This window comes from Triticum aestivum, chromosome 4D (assembly GCF_018294505.1).
Source record: "Triticum aestivum cultivar Chinese Spring chromosome 4D, IWGSC CS RefSeq v2.1, whole genome shotgun sequence".
In the NCBI taxonomy this organism is placed as follows: domain Eukaryota; kingdom Viridiplantae; phylum Streptophyta; class Magnoliopsida; order Poales; family Poaceae; genus Triticum; species Triticum aestivum.
Genome location: NC_057805.1, coordinates 370,082,847 through 370,099,073, shown reverse-complemented (window position 1 = coordinate 370,099,073; position 16,227 = coordinate 370,082,847).

Genomic DNA, 16,227 nt, shown 5'->3' with positions numbered 1-16,227 from the left:
CAGAGGCCCCTCGGATCAAATATCCAAATCGTAGTGGATTAGGAACGCGCGGTAACAAGCAGAGACTCACGAAAGATGTGACCCCATCGCCCCATATTGAGGACGTGCGGCAAGGGCTAGGAATGCCCGGCCACGCCTCGTAATTATCTCGCGGGCACCCTCTAGGTCAACCCGTCTCCACATCACTTGCAATTAAGCTCGCGCGGGTACCCCTCAGGGCCGACCCGTCTTTAGTAACATGGTTCAGTGTAAAGTCATAGTAACCATAGTAACTGTGTGTTCAAACATCAAGGGGAAAACCCGAGGAATCACCCCCGGTGAATTCCACTCGATGTAATCATCAAGGTGAACGTAAGAGGAACCACCCCCGAGGTTCACACTTGAGGGGTTGCACGACAGAGTCGTATCGGAAGTGGTTAAGGCGGAATCACCCTCGATGACCACGACCGAATAGCTACACTACAATGTTAACATCAGAAGTGCTGTAGAGGTCTCACCCTCGGCACTCGATAGTACCCTAGTAGTGTCGAGCAACTAAGGGGAAAGTGATGTGCGGTGCCGGGGGCTGGTCTTCGATCCCGTTGATCTGGTCTTCGAACATAAAGCGGGGCAACTGGGACAAGGTGGGGGTCACTGATGGATCACTAACCAACCTATACTAAGCAGTTTAGGATAAGTAGGTAAGGTACAATGAGTAGGTTACAAAAGCAGGCTATGCATCAGAATAGGAGCAAACAATAACAGTAGCAAAATCTAATGCAAGCATGAGAGAAAGGAATGGGCGATATCGGGATGATCAAAGGGGGGACTTGCCTGGAAGCTCTGCTGAAAAAGAAGAAGTGTCGTCGTCGACGTAGGCGATCACAGGGGCGGCATCGGTCTCGGGGTCTACCGAAGAGAAGAGGGGGAAGAACAATAAATGTAAAGCAAACAAAGCATCACAAAGCATAACATGGCAATATGCGGTGCCGGGTGTGACCTAACGTAAGGCTACACGACATAGGTGAAGGGGGAATTCAACCGGGAAGGTTTTCCCGGTTCCGGACCTGTGTCAGACAGATGACCGGAGGGGGAATGTTCCATGTTCAGATAGTTAGAGGCACCTGACAGGTAAACGGACCGTTTATTCGGGTTCGTCTCGTCGTTCTGAGCAACTTTCATATAGAAAACATTTTCATCTGAGCTACGGTTTATTAACTACGGTTTTCTAAAGATTTAAACATTTTCTGGAATTATTTAAATTAACAGAAAAGGAATATGACGTCAGCATGACATGGAGATGACGTCAGCAGTCAACAGCCGCACTGACCAGGTCAAACCTGGCCAGTGGGCCCACATGTCAGCCTCTGTTAGTTAACAGAGTCTTTATTAAACTAATCTGAGGTTAAATAGCTACTGGGCCCCACATGTCAGTCTCTAAAATAGAAACTAATTAGGTGATAATTAATAAAACGTTTGTTGAACTAATTATGCGGTGGGGCCCGCATGTCAGCGTCACTGGGCTGCCCATTCAACATGTTGACTGGGTCAACCCAGTCAACGGGGCCGTGGGGCCCGACGTCAGTGACTCGGAGGTGGGCCTGGTCGTGCCACGTCGGGGGGCCGCGTCGGAACAGCTCCAGCGAGGCTTTTCGCGGCGGCTGAACGTCGGCGAGCCTCGGATTCGCGCTATGATGGGTCTCCGGACGCGTGGCTAGGCGCGTTCGACGCGGCTCGACGTCCCACGCGCGATGGCGCTACCGGTTGGACTCGGGGATGGCCGAAACATCGCCGGCGGCGAGAGTGGCGGGGACCTGAAGCACGGCGAGCTCGCGAGCGAAGAATGCGGCGGCAAAACGAATGACGCACAACTCCTATGAAGACTACTCGAGGGCACAAGCGCGTTGGTGAGCTCGGCGGACCGGGATGGGCCCCTGCCGGGACGGTAGCGAGCTCGACAGCGGAGCACTGGCACGAAAAAAGGCGGCGCATCGCGCATAGCTTGCTACGACGCGGAAACGGAGCAAGGGCGGGAAGAGGAAGGGCGGAGCTCACCGAGCGGCTCACGAAAGGCCTGTGGGGGAACGGGAGCGCAGAGGCGAGGCGGAATCGACGGCAATCTCCGGCGCGTCCGGAGGTGGAAGACGATGGTGGAGGGGACGCTGTGGTGACTCCCGTCTCGGTCTAGGGGCACTGGAGGTCGTAGCGGTTGGCGACGGTCCTTCCTGGCACGGTGGCATGGCTTGGGGACGACGGTGGCCGCGGTCAGCGCGGTGGTGAGGCCAGGGACGCGTACGGGAGAAGGGATCTGGCAAGGGGGGCGAGGCGGAGAGGAGACTGCGTGGGGACGAGTGGGCGAGTGGATGAGATCGGGGGGGAGCTCGAGGGGGTCAACGTTGGCGTCCTTATCCTCCCCGCGATGCCTATAGCGGCGTGGCCGGCGAGGTGGGTTTGGCGGCGACGCCCCTGTTGCGGTCTGAGACCGAGGAACAGGGCGGGGGGAAGAGACCGGTGCGAGGGGGGCAACTGGGCTGGCTCGGGCGGGTTAGGTGGGCTGGCCCAGGTGGGATGGGCCGAAGCCCAAGGGGAGGCCAGGGGCTCTCCCACCCCTTCTTCTTTCCTTTTCTTTTTCTTTTTCTTTTTGTTTTTTTCAGCCGCTTTTGCCTTTTCTTTTAGCCGCGAATGAATTTGCGAAATTATGCCACTGGCTAAAACAATTCCAAAGAATTATTTTGCACTGCTGCAAAAACATTGTGAGGCTTTTGAAAAAGGTAGCAATTTTTATAAATTAAAAAGGCATTTAATCTATTGTTTTAATCACTGCTTTAATTGGTTTAGGCCATTTAAACACCTTGCAAAAATGTTGGTCCACCACCAATATTAACAAATGATTATTTGCCACAAGATGAACATTTTAGATTTCATGTCTGACAAATAAGAATTTTTGACTTTAGATTGGATTCAAATTTGAATGATGATTTGGATCAAGTGAAGATTAGCAACAGTAACATGATGACATGGCACCATTAACAGGTGATTATTGTAGCATGACACTGGGGGTGTTACACCTGCCTCCAGTCCCTCTCTCTCTCTCTTTTTCTTTTTTGAGTTTTGATTTTGGCCCTGCTTCATTCCTTTCACTGGTTTTCAGATCCTCCCTCGATGGACCAGGACGACATCGACATCGTCATCGAGGAGGTCGCTAGGGATGCTGAGGCCGAGGCCACCAAGGTTGCGGCCGAGGAAGCCTCCAAGTCCACTGCTGAGGAGGCCGCCAAGGGGACTGCCGGGGAGACCAGCGAGACCGCTGCCAGGGAAGCCAGCAAGGGGCCCGCCGGGGAGTCCGGCAAGGCTGCCATCGAGGAGGCCGCCAAGGAGCCCGCCGAGGAGGAGGTGGGCAATGACAGATCTTCCTGCCCTGCAGCCCCTGCCTTGGACAAGTATCTGAAGGTGGGCGACGACATGTTCGTCCGCCTCCCCGGGACGGTGGGCGGTAGAGCGCCAGCCGAGGGGAAGGTGTTCGACGACGAGACGCTTGCCACTGCCGGGGTCCAGGTTGTTGATGAACCGAGCGTCGGCGGTGACGGTTCTCAGGAGGAGCAGCTTCATCAGGCCATGAGTGTCAACTTCCAGAAGCTCCAAGCGCTCCACCGTGCCCACCTTGACAAGGCAAAATCCAAGATGGCGGTGATGGACCAGGCGGAAGCTGATTTTGAGGAGCGCGTCACTCAGGTGCAGGCCTAGTTCCGCGAGGCCCAGGAAGAACTGAAGGCCGCCCAGGTCGAGCTCGCTGAGCGCAAGTGCGAACTCATCCTGAAGCAAGCTGATATCAAGAAGGCCCAGGAGCTGGCGAAGGAGTAGGCCGCCAAAGACGAAGCCGCCCGGCAACAGCACCAGGCTCTGCTAAACTCCCAGGAGGAGGACCTTGCCGCCCGCGAGGAAGCGCTTGCCGCCACACTCCGTGGCAAGGATGAGGAGGTCAAGAATCTCGTCGCGCGGCGGACCCAGGACCTAGAGCAGAGGCACAAGGAGGCACTCAATGCTCAGGCCCTGGTCCACGCCAACAAGGTGAAGAAGCTGGAGCTGGAGCGGGAGGAGCTGAAGAAGGTGGTCTTGGAGCTGACAAAGGAGAAGGACACCTGGCGCTTTGGCGGATGCGCAGGCCGCAGTCCTCGGCAAGGCTGAGCTACTCTCCAAGGCCAACGACTCCATCAATGACCAGAAGCTGAAGCTAGACGGCCTGGAGGGGACGCTTTCGGAGGCCAGGGCTCGTGAGGAGACCCTGAACCAGGCCCTGGCGGACGAGAGGCAGAAGAGGAAGAATGACGCCGCCAACCATGAGGACTATGTGGCCAGCGTGGAGCTCTAGATCAGCCGCCTCATCGACGTCGCGGGGAAGCTCACCGCCCAGCTAGCCGTCATGGGCATGCCGGACATCAGGCTCTCCGAGGACAGGAACATAAGCCCCAATGCCGGGCTCACCTTGTTCTTCGAGCGCATCCTCGACGCCCTGGATCAGCTCCGCTCCAACCGGGCAACTTATCTGGCCAACAAGGCCCAGAGGCTCTGCCGGGGTGCCTTGACCAAGGTGCTCACTAGGGTGGCGTTCTGGAACACCACCGTCAACTTCGCCGACGCGCTAGAGAGCTTGCCGGAGGAGGTGGACCTCGCGGCGCTCAAGGAGCGTATCAAGCCCATCATCGACTGTGTTGACGGAGTCCAGAGGGTGGAGGGCCAGCGCCGGGACTAGGCACCCCGTTTCTCGTTGCCGCTGCGAGTTCAAGACCAAGACAATTTTATCTTAAGTGAGAGCCGCAGTGATTATTTTATGTAACATAACTTTGCAGTACTTTAAGATCTTTCTTTGTATGTTTTCCCCCTACGCTTAGTTGGATAAGGCTGCCGGCGCGTAAACCCATGCCGTGGTGCTTTGAGGACGGATCCTTAGCACCCTACCGGGGGGCGCTTGCTGCCGGGAGAACCACCTTGTCGTTCTCAGCGCGGCCGCTTGAACTGTCGAGCGGACTCGAGACAGAGACAAGGGCGTTGCTAATAGCGGGTAGGCCACCTTGCCATTCTCAGCGCGGCCGCTTGAACTATTGAGCGGGCTCGAAACAGAGCAAGGGCGTCGCCAATGGCGGAAGGGCCCATTGCATGCAGGTTTCTCGTACGAGGAACGAGATCCTTCGAGGAAGACCAACTTATATAAATTATATTAAACAAAATTTTGCGTGACTTAGCTTTTCGTGGCCACGCGGATGGCTGTCGCGGCTGCAGACGGCACCTGAGGGCGGCTGATCGACATCGCCTTCTCCTCTCGAGCCATCACCATGAAGAAGTCGATGCACTGATCTTCAAACTAGATTTTCACAGCTGTGCGCCCCTACCTGGCGCGCCAAAGATGTCGGGGAAACGACACCTATGGGATCACAGAGAATCCCTTCTACGGTTGACAAGGCGCGGGGCTGTGGAAAGAGCGGGATTAGAAGATCAACACGGAGGAATTATCCAGGTTCGGGCCGCAAGTGATGCATAATACCCTACTCCTGCTGGTTTGTGTTTATCTGGTGTTCGTGGGCTAGCTACAGAGCATGTGGCCTCCAAAAAGTTCGAATCCTCTCTCAGTACGCCACGGGCCTCCTTTTATAGTCGAAGGGGCTGCCACAGTGGCACACAGGAGGTGTAAAGTTGTACAGTAGTCGAGCTTATCGCCTGACATCACAGGACAAAACGCATTCAATGTGATACTTAGGTGTCTTCTTGTTTTATCGGGGATGGCAGTGAAGCCCGTCTTGTCCGTCGCTACTTCGCCTTGCTCCGACACGCGTCCAGGCCAACGAGGCATGCAGCGCCATGTAGGCTGGCAGGCTGCTGAGCTGGTGCGGTGGCAGGGTCTTCACGAAGATCTGCATGCCACCACGCAGGTGCTTGACTAGTTGGATTAGGAGCCACGTATTGCCACGTGGGTACTTGCTTAGTTGGTGGGTCGGCCGCTGAGCTGGGGCGGCGACGGGGCGGCAAGGCCTTGGCGCGATCCTGCTGATATTCCCGGCAAGGGTCTTGCCGGGGCCTTGCGGGCGCCCTCGGCAAGAGTCTTGCCGAGGCCTCGTGGGTATCTTCGGCAGGAGCCTTGCCGAGGCCTCGTGGGCATCCTCGGCAAGGAGCCCCGTTATCGTCCTGTCTTCTGGTTCCCATCTAGGCCTTGCGAGCTTTTGTCTTCACAAAGATCTGCATGCCACCATGCAGGCGCCTCCCGAGCCTTGGTTCCAATGTTTGTTGACAGTGTTGGAACTCTCAGGCTCAAGGGTGGTGGCCTAGCCGGTGTTGGGTAAGTTGCCCCGGCAAGGCTCTTGCCGGGGCTGTGTGGGCTGCCCCGGCAAGGGTCTTGCCGGGGGGGAAGCCCATCTTGCTACCTTGCCCTTCCGCGCCCCTTGTTGGGGTGCTGCTCTGGTGGTCTTGTATTTTTGCTTCCTTCCTCTGCCCCGCTAAGCGTGGCCACAGGTGCAGCTCTAACTGCCCGTGCACAAGTAAAGGGGTACAAAGAGGGCCCCTACTTTTGTACACCGACAAATGTACATGCCTGAACGAATATCGAACAAAGAGGGTGCTTGCAAGGTAATAATCTCACAGGTGCCCTGATTTAATACTAAGTTATAGCGCAGTCGTTTGTGCCTACCGTTATCAATAAAATGATGCGCTACCATACTGGCATAGTCTAAATATTTGGTGGTTATCCGCATCTCCTCCTCCTCATGCCTAATAGGAACCTCAAAGTATTTAGCGAGGCGGGAGGCATAAACACCACCGAAAATACTACCCTTCGAACGGTTTGTGTGTAACCGCCGAGCAATAATGGCACCCAGACTAAAAGTTCTATCAGCATATAAAGCATGGCGCAAAATAGCAACATCCAGTGCACTGAGAGTTCCACTCTCCCCACGACCAGTCAAACATCTCTCGGCAAATAATGCATAGTAACGTAAAACACGAAAATGTAAACTACCCACTCTCGCTTCCGACACTCCTGTCTCTTCCCCTACAGTAGTTTCAGGGATGAAATACTCCATGTCCCTAGGACATGGTTCACTGATACGGCCCTCATAAGGTATTTTGCAAACATTGCAAAAATCATATAATGTCATTTCCTTAGGCTCATCACACAAGTGGAATTCTACCTTGGGTGGATCCTTCCTAGGATAAAAAGGAAAAATTTGCACGAAGGCATTAATGAGTAGGAGGTATTGGTCGTACTTATCTAAGAAGAAGGGTATGATGCTTACATTGTCCGCCAAATAATAGAAATCATCATAAATTCCCGCCTCCTTCAAGAATGTATCACTTGGCCATTCGCACGGCCGAACCTCCGCCGCATGCGGAAGGTTGTACTTGGGCTTCTCCACCGGAGTGTCCTCCAAAGTTTCCTCTGAATTATGATTTGATGCCCCTTAACCACCTCCTCATGGTTTTTCTTTTCTCTGAAATTTTTAGTGACTCAAAATAAAACTGAACAAAATTGAACAAGATTGATAGCAACTACTCCCACAAGTGCCTAGAGGCTATATCATGCAACAAGACTACTTTGAACCATATAAATTTGACATGCAAACTCAAGAACTTGGTCACCACAGTAGCAAAAATTTGCAATATATAAAGCACTATAACAAAAACTAATTGGACCATTGGAGGAGTCACATACCGATGAACAATCCCCCAAAACAGTTTCAAAAATGGAGCTCCGAGCAAAAAGATAAAAAATGGCAGCAAGATGAGCAAGAACACGGGTTTGAGCAATGGTGTGATTTTTTCGCGAGGAAGACGAAGTGGATGGGTGGCTGGAATAAGTTAGGGAGCCTACATGGGCCCCACAAGCCTTGTAGCACTACAAAAAAAAGACACATCCGTGACATTTTGGGCCGAACAAAAAAAATTGTCATACTTATGACACTTCTATGACGATAATTGTGACAAAACCCGGTATCATCATAGATGTGGTGGGGTCCTACTTCTATGACAAAAAATCATGACAGAAAATGGGCTTTTCGTCCTGGGCGGGCCAGAGACGCTGCTGCATGACATTCTTTGGGCCGTCCGTGACGAAAAAAACCGTGGTAGAAGCGAGGGCGCGGAAAATATCGGGAGTCCCCGGTTACGGTGGGTGGTCGAGGGCCGAGCGATGCGCGTTTCTCTCGTACGTACGCGCGTGTGTGCGAGGCGTTGGGCTCTAACTGAACCCGAGCGAGGCGTTGGGCTCTAACTGAACCCGAGCGATTGCACTGCAGGCTACCCGTTACTGAACCCGAGCGATCGATCGATGGCTGTTAACTGAACCCGATCGAGCGATTCCTTCGCTACTGCTGCTAACTGAAGCCGACGATGCTGCCTCTGTATGAACAGTGAGCGTTGCTGGGGCATTTGGATGAAGAGTTCCCGGTGGCGGTGGATGAACAGGACCCCGTGGCGTTGCCTCTGGATGAATAGCGAGCGTTGCTGGGGGGTTTGGATGAACAGTTCCCGGTGGGGGTGGATGAACAAGACCCCGATCGTTTGAGCCGGTTGGGGCTGGATGTACAGGACCCCGTGGAGGGCAGGATGAACAGGACCACCCCGTGGAGGGCAGGATGAACAGTAGACGGTGGAGGGCTGGATGAACAGTAGCCCGTGGAGGGGTGGTTGAACAGGAGCCCATGGAGAGGGCTGGTTGAACAGTAGCCAGTAGAGTAGCGCGCGGTGGAGGCTGGATGAACAGGAGCCCGTGGATGAACAGTCGCAGGTGGAGGTCGGAGGAGGTCGATGGTGGATGAATAGTAGCCTGTGTAGGCTGGAGGGGGTCGATGGTGGAGAAGAAAATATCCCGTGGAGTCCCGTTTTGCGGTACGCCACACCCCTCCCGATGAACAGGACCTCCATTTCGACCGTAGCGCTCCAACACAAGTCCGTTTCCTCCGTTTGGCGGTACGCCACACCCCTCCCGATCAACAGGACCCCCGTTTCGACCATAGGAGGTCCGTTTCCTTCGTTTTGCGGTACGCCAGACCCCTCCCGATGAACGGGATCCCGTTTCGAACGTGGCCGGTCGAACACAAGGCCGTTTCCTCCGTTTTGCGGTACGCCAGGCCTCGTTTCCATCGGTTGTTCCATCCAAGCCCTCCCTATGAACACGACGACACATTCCATTCCGACCCAGTAGGTTGGCTCCCGATGAACACGATGACGATGCTATTTCTCCGTTCCGACCCAGCCATGTACATGAGCCCTGGCCGTACGTATGCGCGAGTAGGCATTCGAGACCCTGCCCGTATGTACGTACGTGGCCGTATTTTCTTTCTTGCACCCTGGCCGATGTACGTACATGTACATGCTATGTGCGCGCCTCTACTACGATGCGTGCGCGCCTCTACAACGACCAGTATGTACGTACACGTTCGCGACCAGAATGACAATGCTACGTACGCTTCGACAAGGTGGGTCCCAACTGTCAGGCACTTCCTTATCTGCGAAGATGTAGCTGGTGGGTCCCAGCAGTCAGGGGGCGAATCATTTTTTTGCCCGGACGCACTTCCTTGCGTGCGAAGATGTCGCTGGTGGGTCCCAACAGTCAGGGGAAACGTTTTTTTCATGAAATACAATGGCCCGTCCGGTGGGTCCCCGCTATCAGGTGGAGGAATAATTATTTTGCGCATAATAAGGAGGCACTTCCTTGCTGCGGCCGTGGACCCAGCTGTTAGCCTCTCCACGTACAGTCCACGTACGATGGAAGCCGTTCCTTGACCACGTTGACCACGCTGCTCTGAGAGCACCAGGGCGGTGGACGACGGCGGGGCCTAGGAAGGGGACGACGCGGAGCCGGGGAAGATGCAGCAGTGGATGCCCACGCGTAGAGGAGTATGAGGGTTCACTGGTTCGCTGCGGTGTGAGGCTGCCGTCGCCGCAGAATAACAGGGGATGTGGGTGAGTAGAGGGATGGCCTAGCCAGCGGTGGGAGTAGTAGGGGGCGGTGAGGCCTCCGCGCCAGCACAGCCGGCGACGGGAGGCAGGAGCATGCGGCACGACCAGCGCTACTTTGGGCGGCTGGAGCAACAAGACCAGAGGTTGAAGAAGCACTACGGCCGTTGGATGGACATCGTACGGTCACTGGAGCTAGAATCGTGCATATTGACTAAGTTGACAAAGCACTCCATCCCCGTCAACTTGGTAGGCCCACAAGTCAGCCTCCCACGATGCTGGGTTCCAGCTGGCAGGGGGAGTATTCATTTTTTTTATGCATAATAAGGAGGCACTTCCTTGCGTGTGAAGATAGCTGGTGGGTCCGACCTGTCAACGGGGGGCACGTTTTTCACGAAATACAGAGACCCTTCTGGTGGGTCCCAGATGTCAGGTGGAGGAATCAAAGACTTGGGAAGGCGTACAGAACAAGCTAGTGTACCAATAAAGAGACGTTGCTGAGTTTTAGAAAAAAGAGAGACGTGCTCCTGTACCTGGTTCGAATCCAAACCAAGACTATGACTATATATGGTGCTATGCTACTCTGCAAGTAATGAAACTGACATATCCAACATTCGCTTCTCCTCTTCTCTACTTACTCTGCCTAGCATCAGAAGCTCTGGCCGCAGCAACCATGTCCGCTGGCTGCTCGTCCACCTGCTCTTCAGCGGGCAACAACCAAATATGCGCCAAGTCGCCACCCGTACCATCGCCTGTGGGTCTCATCACACCCCCGCCGGCACGCGCACCGCAGCCGGTTGCTCATCGCAACCCGCTGCCGTTGGTGTGGTGCCACTGCTGCAAATCACGCAAAGTCATCCGTCGCGTCTCAACCACAATCCTCAACCCTGGCCGAGTCTTCTACAAATGCTCGAATCATGGGGTAATAATATGTTTTAAGTGTTGTTCTGCTGCTTTCAGTTGCTGATTTTTTTAATAGTTTGGTTGATGACCTTCCAATTTGATTCTTGCAGAAAGGGAAGATTCGTGTGATGTGTATTTCTGGGAAGTTGCTGATGTGGGGGAGTGCAACTACGCTGATTATTTGGTTAGCCGAGGAATCCCAATACCAGCAGGTTGGGGTGTTGGACAAGTAACTGAAGGAACGACAGAAGAGGAAGATGCAGAGCAGAAGGTTAAAGATGCAGTTCCTCTGATCATGGCCAAGCAACAGCTGCTGAACGGCCTTGACAGCAATGAGGAGATGAAAGAGCTTGTGAAGATAATGGGCAAAATCGATGTGCTCTGTAGGATGATTGTCTCTTTATTTGCAGTGTATGTAGCACTCGTGATGTATTCAGTGGCTATGACATGAGCACTTTGCTGAAACTAGTAATGAATGAAACCTGTGTAGCAGGCTGGGCATAGTGTTGTGAACATCTAATGATTTCTATTAACGGAAATCAGGGGGTATCCCCTTTTGCTCATAAATAAATAAATAGCAGAGGCCCTTTTGGTAAAAAATAAATAAATTAGCAGAGGACCTGTCGGGTCAGCTTTGTTCTCATTCGAAGACGTCGAGCAAATTGCAGTCCAACAGCAAACTATGTCATCAAATTCAAGTTTCACAACCAAATATGAGTACAACTAAACATCAATGTCATCATGTTTTAGTCGTCATACAATCACCAAACACAAATCAGCATACATAACAAGTGATGTTCTCACAGGAAAATACTAAACAACATGTTCATCAGGTTTCAGTTGTCATAGCAAACACAATTTCACATAGTAGATAAAAAACGTCTTCTGACAGGCAAATACGACAAAAGCAATGTAATCATCATCCGCAGCAGCAGCGTCAACATCTTCGCCATGTGTATCAGTCTGAATCGTAATTCCCCATGGTGTTATCTTCTTCTTCGTCCTCAACGTCCTCAAACGTTGGCTTCTTCTTGATCAACTCTTGTATGTCCACAGCATGACAGGCAATCTTTTCGCCGGCGTCATTGACGTGATGGTTCTCAAAGATATTAGGAACATCTGTGTTATCTTGTACATCAGGAGCAGTGTAAGCATCATCTTGTTGTGCAACTTCATTAAACGAATTCCTTTGCTCAAACCTTTGCACTACTCTCCAGTCATCGCTACGTGCAAATGTGTCTTCCAAGAAAAATATCTGTGTTGCTTGATTTGCCAAAATAAAAGGCTCGTTGGTCTGGTACGCCGCCTTGACATTGATGGATTTGAAATAATCATCAGCTCTGGGTTTTGCGATCCTGGAAAATAGGTTATACCAACGACAGCACAACAGAACCACACACCGATGATCCTCGAAACTGGAGATATACTGCAACTGAACAATGTCTGTTATCTTAGCATACATTTTAGTTGTCTCTTTGTCATACGTATCCGTGCTCATGATGGCACTGTTTTGTGTCTTCCTGCCGTCGTGTCATGCAAGGGTGTTGTAGCGCACATCTCCAACAACGCAAGATTCATAATGTCTTACCCGAGTATCAGGACCCATTGCTAGTGAGTAATGGGCATCATCAACTGCCTGCCCATCCTCCCGCATCTTCTTAACCTATGGTTAGAAAATAGACAAGCTGATCATCTTATGTACTCAATATATTAAAAAAACTGACAGTGCAATTCAAAAGCTTTCATGCCTCTTGAACCATTTCGCAAATCCTGCCATAACCAGTTTGTCAATGTTTCTTGGATTTTGTGGTAGTAACTCCTTTTTGTAGATGCTGCACAACATAGTGATCACGTCAAACATCTAAATATATAAGAATGTGCTGCAAGTTTAGTAGATTACGATGTATAAGCTGCAGTACTTAGCACTTACTTAATATAAGGTAGTATCTCAGGACAGTTATTCAACACATACCAAACCATTTTGTCCAAATCTTTAGGTTTGTCCTCTTGTCGACTATTCCCTGTAACTCGAATAGAATAATCGAAAACATTGAGCCCGGGATTGTCTTCATCCACGTCTTTGCTAAGCTGATCAGCTGTTTCAATGTATTTTGAGCAGAATGTCAACGCTTCTATAGCAATGTAGGCCTCTGCAATGGAACCCTCGGGTCTAGGTCTGTTCCTAACATAGCCCTTGAAAGTGCCTGGACGCCTTTCAATAGGGTACATCCAGCCATACTGTACTGGACCTCTAAGTAGTGCCTCATCAGGTAGATGAACAGCCAAATGCACCATCACATCAAAGAAGGCTGGAGGATATATCTTCACAAGGTCGCATAGGATAGTTGATATCTTGTCTCTAAGACACTCCAAAGCATCTATCCTGATATTTCTACTGCAGAGTTCCCTGAAGAATTGTCCCAACTCTGCAACTGCTCTGTATAAGTCAGGGCGGCCCAATCCTCTAAGGATAACAGGTAAAACCCTTTGAAGTAGGATGTGGCAGTCATGAGTTTTCAACCCTTGTACCTTTTCTCCATCTGCACTGACTCTCCTTTAAGGGTTGGAAGCAAATCCATGTGGGAATCTCACACGTGACAGGACCTTGCAGAATTCTTTTCTTTTTACCTTGTCCAAGACGTACACAACTGGTGCCATATCCTGTGGTTTACCTTCATCTTGCACCAGCAAATCCTTTCTGATACACAGGTGTGTCAAATCAATCCTAGATTTTAAGGTATCTTTCGTCTTGCCTTCAATATTAAGAAGTGTGCCGATAATGCTGTCACATATATTTTTCTCGATGTGCATCACATCAAGATTATGCCGCAGATCCAAATCTTTCCAATACTCCAAGTCCCACAAAGTGGACCTGCGGGTAAACAATAATATCTCTTCTGCCCTGCCACGCTTCCTTTTCCCGCTACCATTATCAGGATGGTTTCCTGGTGTAATATGCCTGACCTTCTCTAATTCCACTTGCAACTCATCGGCGGTGAGCCTCTTTGGCGCATCACGGTTTTCATGCTTTGCATTGAACACATGTCTTCGGTATTTTCTAGGATGCGGCTTGTCCTTGGGGAGGAAACGATGGTGTCCAATGTAACAGATCTTGCTAAGTATTGCGTATGACAGCGGATTCCTGTCATAGCGAACACATGCATTCTAACCATGTGTCGTTCGCCCTGACATAGTGCCCAAAGCGGGATAATCATGGATGCACCAAATTATAACAGCACGTAGAAAGAAATGAACTGGTGGGCTGCTATATAGGTCTCGATTGAGAACACCCCTCCATAGTTGTTGAAGTTCCTCCACAAGAGGCACCATGAACAAATCAAAATCCTTTCCAGGACTTTTTGGATCTGGGATGAGCAAGGCCATCATGTAGTTTGATTCTTTGGTGCAGACATTTGGAGGCATGTTCTAAGGGATAACAAGCACTGGCCACATGCTTTATGTGGCGCTCTGGTGGCCAAATGGGTTAAATCCATCTGAAGCTAAGCCAAGTCTAATGTTTCTCGGGTCAGCAGCAAACGTTTCGTGCTTCTGATTGAAGCTTTTCCACTCACTACCATGAGATGGATGGCTCATTACATTCTGATCTCTGAAATCCTGGTTCCTACAATGCCACAGTACATCCTCTCTTGTTTCAGCATCATGAAACAACCTCTGATCTCTTGGTGTAATTGGAAAATGTCTCAGAACATTATGAGGAATCCTCTTCACAGCATCGCCATCTTTCCATCTTGATGATTTGCATTTCGGGCATTCACTTAAGTTGGCATAATCCTTCCGGAATAGAACACAATTATTCTTACAAACATGGATCATATCATATCCAATTCCAACTGCACGAAGGAAATTCTTCATTTTACTGTAGGTGTGTGGCAGCTCAGACGCAGCTGGGAAAGCTTTGCGGAAAGCAGCCAACATCGCATCGAATGATTTGTTGGTCATCCGCTCAGATGTCTTAACCTGAAGAAAGGTGATCATAGCTGAGAATACTGACAGCTTATTTCCTGGGGTGACAGCCACGTTGCTTTGTTCCAACATGCGGGCCCACCGTTTTTCTTCTGCAGGTGAAAGTTCACGGAATGCATGAGCATTTCGTAGCATTGTTTCAATGTTGGTCAAACTCACTGGCTCCGCCACCACCTCCTCCTCCTATTCCACCTGAGCATCAGGCAGATCAAGATGGTGATCTGCTGCTTCCACGTAGTCAATAACATTGACGTTCACAGCTTCACCATGATGAAACCACCTAGTATATGTGACCGACATCCCATACAAGTGTAGATGATTTTGCACAGTTGACTGGGGTCTTGTAACTGAATTCATACAACTGCTACACGGGCAGAGCACATCTGATTTCGGACCACCATACTCAGCTCTGATAAAGTTCATGAAGTTTTCAACCCCCTCGACATATGCAGCGGAGAATCTTCGAGCAGAAGTTATCCAAGTCCTGTCCATCTGTTAGACATACAAATTAGTTCTTCTACTAGATATTACAGGAAAAACATATATGCTTTTTTATGAAGTCCAGAAGAAAATACCTAGGTTGATGTCTAAAGCTATGGCAAGATATTTGGACGAGCAAATCTAAGTAACGAAATATATGTAAAGCTAATTCAGCAAACAGATTTGAGTGCTAAATTATGGCAGGCTATTTCAGCAGTCAATGAGGCCGACCACACAGCCATCAAACTATCGAAGGCCATCGCAGCAACAAAGATCGAGTATAAAACGGTGTAGAGCTATTTCACCTAACAGATTGGCTACTAGACCATGGCAATCTACGTCACAATAAATATATGGCAGGATATTTTAGCAACTAATCGGCCTTGACATGCCATCTCAGCTAAGTAGATTGAGTGCAGAACAGGGCAAGGAAGCTTCTTAAGCAGAGCATATTGACCGTAAACTACTTCGGCAAACAGTGAGATTAACAACGTCTATCAGCTAACATTCAGCGCTACACCGACCTGCACGGGGCCTCAGTCTAGAATGCGCGTACCGTGGGAGAAGCTGACCGCCGTGTGTCTCCACACGAACGTCGCCAGCGGTGGCGGCGATGACCGCCGTGCGCCTCCACAAGAATGTCGCCAGCGCTGGTGGCGTGGCTAGAGGACGACAGCCTACGAGAGCGTACTGTGGGAGCGAGAGGATCGCCGTGCGTCCCCTCGACAAACTGCGGCGCCGACGTATCGGCATGGCGGGGAGGGCGGCTTTGGCGGAGCGAATGGAGTGGAGGGGGACGGGGGGAGGGGGTTTGGGGAATATTATTGACTAGTTGGCCGAAGGGCGGTTGAATCTAGGATTTGGGGGGAATTTTTTTGGGGGGGGAGGATTTTCGCGTGGTGGGCGGGGGGAGTTTGGCGCATGGTCGGTTTCTCCAAG